This window comes from Oryzias latipes, chromosome 6, assembly GCF_002234675.1.
Source record: "Oryzias latipes chromosome 6, ASM223467v1".
In the NCBI taxonomy this organism is placed as follows: domain Eukaryota; kingdom Metazoa; phylum Chordata; class Actinopteri; order Beloniformes; family Adrianichthyidae; genus Oryzias; species Oryzias latipes.
The window spans coordinates 25,303,209-25,309,749 of NC_019864.2; positions in this window are offsets into that span (position 1 = coordinate 25,303,209).

A 6,541-nucleotide genomic window follows, 5' to 3' on the forward strand; every position below is an offset into this window, starting at 1 on the left:
GGGGCTTCACAGGGCAGGACTACAGAGGATTGGTTATCAGTGTATTGTCTCAGTGCTTTCTGAGTGAATCACACATTTTTTTTTGTCTTGATTGTTTTAGTCAAGGCAGATGATACAACTCTGTGATGTTCAGCAAACTCATGCTGTTCTCCCCATAAAGAGACTACAGCTAAAGAACAAAGAAAAAAACTTGAAACCTAAATTTGTAAACACATTGTTTTATTTTTTAGATAAATTTAAAAAAAAATTTCATCACATGATTCAGGTCAGCATTAATACAGGCATAGAATGACTAAGTAAGTTGAATTTTTGGGGTGTTTTTGCAACATCTACCACTCAACAACCGTTTAAAAAACTTTTAAAGTAACTTTTCATGATGCTGATCTATGGATTAATGTGAATTAAAGATGAGTTTGTCGTTGTCAGCCTGTAAGACCTACAGTGACAGTAAAAATAAAACAGAAAAATCTGAATTTTTACTCAAACTGACACGCTCAACACACTCATTTGACATCAGAATATTTATTTCTTAAAAAAAGAAAGAAGCTATAGTCATTACTGTGTCTGCATGTTTTATTTTGGCAGCTTAATCAAAGGGAATTTTGTATTAATGGACCAAATGACTTTACAAGAAAGTGTTAAGATATTTGCAGATGTTTTTTGTCAAAGTTTTTTTCAATAAATTATCTTGACAAAAACCCTAAAAGAAATACTTTTCGCTGATTCCTTGAAGGGGAAAATCAGAGAAAATAAGTCAGAATGGTCACATTGGTGTAAATACTCCAAAAACGATAAACATTTGTTTCCTAAACGAGTGCATTTTCTGTTTACAGTTTGCTTCTCAGAACCTTTCATGAAAAACGGTTTTTATGTGTTTAAAAAGTTTCACAACCCTTTAGTAAAAGCGACTGTCAATCACTGCTTTTAAATTTGTTTTGTAAATTTTTACTTTTTAATGTTTTAAAGCTCCTTTTTTTAATCTTCACATTTATTTCCACTCAATGTGTTGACATTACAATTACAAACATGGAGGAGTATGAAAACAACAAGTGTGAAAAATTTGAACGGTCAAGGTTGTAGAATCTGAAGATTTGAGAAAGATGTGATTTAAAAAATAAAACAGTGCAGTGCAGATATTTTTTCAAATGTTTGCTGAAACTAAACAAAAAAGTGGTGAAGGGACTCGTGCCAGAAGAATGTTAATCCTTCCTGGTATGCAGGAGGAATTCGAATTTCTTTAACGAGTGTGTGTCTTCTCCATTTTTACCATTTTATGTAAAAACGTCTCACAGATTCATCCGTCAAAGGTGGAGTTATCCTTGTTCTTACCATTTAATGTGAAAACGTAAGAAATTTGCAGGGATTTAATTGGGATGAGGATAACTTGGAAAGTACTAGAAAAGTTTAGTGTTAGAGCCAGAAAGGAAAGCAAGAGTAACGGATGTCAGCAACATGTGGAAGAGTGAAGAAACAGGCTGAAGGGTGTGTCGCGAAAGGATGACTGAGAGAAATGGAACCATCAGCAAATTCTTTAAAAAAAAAAAATCAAAGCAGGAAGCTTTGCTTAAGATTTGCATGGAGCTTTGGTGTATGTAAGGCAGGCTGGACTGAAGCTGGTGCAGCAAGAACAATGAGACATCTGACATGTTCAGGTTTGTGTGCTTTATTGAAGTATATTTAAAACAAAAAGTTAAAATTAAGAAGTTAAAGTTTGCTCACAAAACTTAACATTTTTGCAGCTTGACAATGCTATAGATCAGGGGTCGGGAACCTATGGCTCGCGAGCCATATATGGCTCTTTTGATGGTCACATGTGGCTCGCAGACAAATCTTTAATTATAGTTTTTTTTTTTTTTCATTAGACCAGTCCTTCTCGGGCGCGATGCGATGCCAGAGGCGCGCAGTAGTAGCGGTGCTTGGAGAGAGAAATCTGCGCCAGCGCTATCAGTTACTATTATCTATTATTTCACAGAGTTTGTACCAGCTGGAAACCTGTGAATTGACGCGCCTAAAACTACGCGCTCCCGTCTCTGAGAAAGAGCGCGCAGATGCGGGGACGGGATGTGTGAGGGAGAAAGCAGAGGGGGGGGCTGAGGGGTTGTGGGGACAGGCAGCAGGTGAATCGCGCAGGGATTGTAAAAACGTAAAACCCGCTTCCCGTCACTCACTGCAGCGTGTGAGTGTGTGTTTGGCTCCGCGTCTGCATGTGATAAGAATGTCTCACATCTACAGAACATTCAGACCTACGATCACGTTTAAAGTCTCAACGCCTGAACGAAGCAGAAACTCACCACGTATCAACCAGACTAGACCATCAGCAAAACTACCACGAGAAATACTCATCATTTATTAGCAACAGAATAACAATGTTATTAAAAAGAATCCACAGACTTATTGTACTTTAAAAATGTTGAAATTAAATCAAATGCACACATTCATTTGTGTATTTAGTTTTAAACAAATTGTCGCGGACTGAGTTGGATGGCTGTTGGGCCGCGTTAAAAGTTCTGGAGTTCATTGAACGCGTCAAGCAGAGATCTGATTGGCCCTCAGTTCTGTCGCTCAGCCTGTTGTTAGGTAGTTTGGACCAATGGGGTTCAGCTATGGGCCGGATAAGGAAATGGGAGGGCTGCAGCGGGAGCAGGGGAATATAAAGTTGGGAGAAGCGCTCTCGTGTCGGCGGGAGAGATTCAGGAGTTGCTGAATTAATTGAACGGCGTTTGTTGCGGTCTGCAGTAACCAGAATAAAGAACTTTAAAAGAGGTTAAGTCTCCGTGCCTCAGTGTGGGGAAGGGACACTACATTATTGTATGGCTCTTTCGAAATTACATTTCAAAATATGTGGCATTTATGGCTCTCTTGGCCAAAAAGGTTCCCGACCCCTGCTATAGATACTTTATTTTTAAAAAAATCGACAAGCTAAAGGAGCTGAACAAGAACAAGGTGTAAAACATCGGAATAGAGTCAATCATTATAAGCAAAAGTCCAACAGTGAAACCTGAAGAAGAAAGTTTACAAAAACCTTTAAAAAAGCTGCAACAAACTAATTTAAAGGGAAATGCCAAGTAATGTTTAAACTGGTCTGTGAAACAACACAAACCTGAATGTTGGCAGTGTTTCACGAGGGGCTGGTTTCCATATTCACAAAGAGGAGTGTTTGTTATGTAATATAATGCCATTTATTCCCAGCAGCTGCTGCATCTGCTGTTGGGATAAACCTAAAGTTGTTGAATGTATTTATGTCGTTATGAAACAGGGTTTAAAGCTCATCTGAAGTGCAAACAGTGTCTTCATGTCATAAATAAAACTGCTTAGAGCAAACAGGGATAGACATGCAATCTGTGACACAGACAGGTTTTTTTGTCTTACTTTTTTTAAATGTCTTTACAGCTTTTAAAGGTTTTTTTCATCCATTGGTAAAAAATGAAAAAGTTTCTGTCATATCCAGGGCTCACAAAGGGGTTTGTGCCTGTTTGGTGAAAACATGTACATAAAAAAAAGGTACAAAGCAAAACAGTGGATTCTGTCACAAACTCTTTGATCCCCATGCAAAGTGGGAGAAGGGTGATGATTTGGGCCTGATGGTCACTATAGAGAGTATTCTAGAGTCCTTTTGATGGCCAAAATACAAAACCAACTACCTGGAAAAAAAAATCTTCATCAGGAAACAAGAAAAATTTTTATATATTCCAGTTGCTGCTGATAGGAGGTTTTGGACTTGTGTCCTTGATTTTTTCTCACAGATTCATCTAAAATGTGGAGTTATCCTTGTTCTTACCATTTAATGTAAAAACGTAAGAAATTTGCAGGGATTTTTTTTGGCCATGAAATAAAAAAACATCCCAACAACAAACGCAGCAGCAAAGCAGAATCAAACCAGAAAACTGACTTCTGTTTAAAAAGCACACAGGAAGGCTAAAAATAGAACTTTTTTTTTTTAAATTAGTCAAACTTTTAAACAACTTGCTTATTCTAAAATAGCTGAAAGCTAAATGATGTAAAAAGAGAACAAAATCAGTGGAAAATGTTTTAAATTTGTCAAAAAACTAAACGGCTGACTGATGACAAACAGTTCTACAGCAGCCACAAAACCACTTTTAACATAAAAGCCAAATTAGTTTTATCAAATTTAACATTGTTTTTAAGTCAAGGGACCGCAAATACCTAAAAATATGTGTATATTCTAAACCAATGCTAAAAAATAGGCATATATATGTGTCGAAAAAGGTTAAAAACTGTTTTATAGCACTGTTAGAAAATGTAATTACCTTTTTTTATTGAACATTTAAGGACACTTTTAACTTTAAAAAAAGCAATTTGTTATTTAAACATTAGGAAAAACAAAAACAGAAGCAGGATTCTTATAATTTATGAATCTTTCAACAACATTGAAAGCACAGCTGAAAGTATAGGAAGAGTTTAGATGCTGAAAAACAAATAAAACCAATTTAACAAATTTAGAATAGGATCTAGACAAGAAAAGACGTAAAAAATAATTATAAAGTTTGGCATTGATCTAGTTAAACGTGTAGTAGACGTGTGTGACCAGTAAGAGCACAGAAGAATACATCCAAACCTCAAACATTTCAGTGACTTGAACTTGCAGAAAAAGCTAATTCTGTACCTTGATGGTAACAAACTAGCTGTGCAGAAGTCACCATTTGTGTTCAGAGGTGCTCCTGTGTGTTCAAATATAGACTGCAAGGCCTTTTGGGAATTCACCTGGTGCTTTATTTACAGCTGAGGGGACCTGCACACAAGCAGCACCGACACCGAGCTGCAGGCCAGAACTGACTTCCAGACTCTCCCTCTGCTGTGCAGACATGGAAACTCAAGCCACCTGAATTTGGATAATGGCGGGGAAGTTGCAGCAGCAGGAGAGCCTCTAATGTAATGCTGCACCAGAAACACAGCCAGGACTAGATTAATGAAGACTCACAGATAGTGTTGATCTTTAACACAAAGTGTAGCTTCAGTGTATCTTTACATCACATGTGGAAAAACTAAACATTTGCAGGTTCCAGGTGTGGAAATACACTGACTTACTGGCTAAGCCGGAGTTGGAGTGAACACATACACATTTGCACAGAGGCAAAGTGACTCACATGTACGCAGCATGAGCTGCACCTCTGCCTATGGTGTTGATTTACATTCAGTAGACATGTGGTACTGCTTATTGGCTGGATAAAGGAGTTTGAGCAACTAAACACAGCTGATCCAGGTCATTAGAACCAGGCAGGACAAACAATAAAGGTTTGAAACCACTGCACTAAACTGATTATGGATTCTGAAAAACAGAAATGAACCTTAAAGCGGGTTAGGCATATTGACCTGAGTTGACAAACACAGTTGGAAAATGGTTGACTGGGAGGGACTATTGACTATATAAGAGAACTGGACTGAGCGAGTGTGACTCCACCCATAGAAAGTTACCCCGACCAAAGTCGCCATTTTTCCACAATCTGTCCTTTCGCCGCGTTGCAACCAGACGTCCTCAGGAGGTGGTGATTGGTCCCTGTCGGTCCGTCTATATTTCCATGACAACCGTCTTCAAACAGGAGCGAGGTTGTTAGAAGGCCACACCCCTTCCTCTGAAAGCGGGCTTGGGACAATCTGTCAGTCAGTTCTTCAAGTTTATAACTTGAAGAACTCACGCTATGGCAAAAATATCATGAAAATCAAGTCTACCCACTGGAACTCCCACCTGCTAGTCAAAGAAATTGAAGAGGAAATGGTTTCGACGGGATCATATGAGTTACTTTCGTGACACAGGTCAGTCATGTGGTGGTGGCCGTGGCGCTGAGGTGGATCTTCTGACCTCTCATCAGAGGAACGCCGGTTTGGTTCTTACCTTGCCCGCCAATGTGTCGATTCAATTTAAATTCAAAAAGCCCAATCTTACAACAACTGTTGTCTCTATGGGCTTTTGAAGTGTCTTTGGACAACACTGACCCCCACATCGCTCCTGATGGTTGCGGGTTGGCGCTAGTGTTCGGGCGCAGTTCCTTCATCAGTGAGTGTGTGACCGTGACTGTTGAGCACTTTGGACCTTCAAGGAAGGTAGAAAAGCGCTATACTACTATATATGCTACTTACGACATGAAGGAGAAAACGATGATAGAAAATCAACAATCTGTGTTTTCTTTTATTCTTAAAGTGCTGCTGGGATTTTGTTTGTGTGATACATTAGGCCGAAGGATTGAAACCATGTGCAGGATTCATTGTTCAGCATGCGCAACAAGCAGAAGAGGCTGTCAGCTCACTTTGAAAAATTTGACCCATTTTTTGGGCCAAAATGAATCCAGGCTCTGATCCTAATTCGACAGGTACGATGACGGACACCAGACGTTTGGACAACTTCACTTCTTCTGCTTTGGTTTAACCCTGAAACTCACATCGATCACATATGAGTGCTTTCCAGAGATTCTGGCTTGAGGCTTTTAAGAAATCCCATCAGATTCCCCGAAAATCTTTTTAATGCTCATTCCATTCCATTATTTAGTTCTTTACTCGTTGGAAAATCCTTTTAGGTTCACTGTAT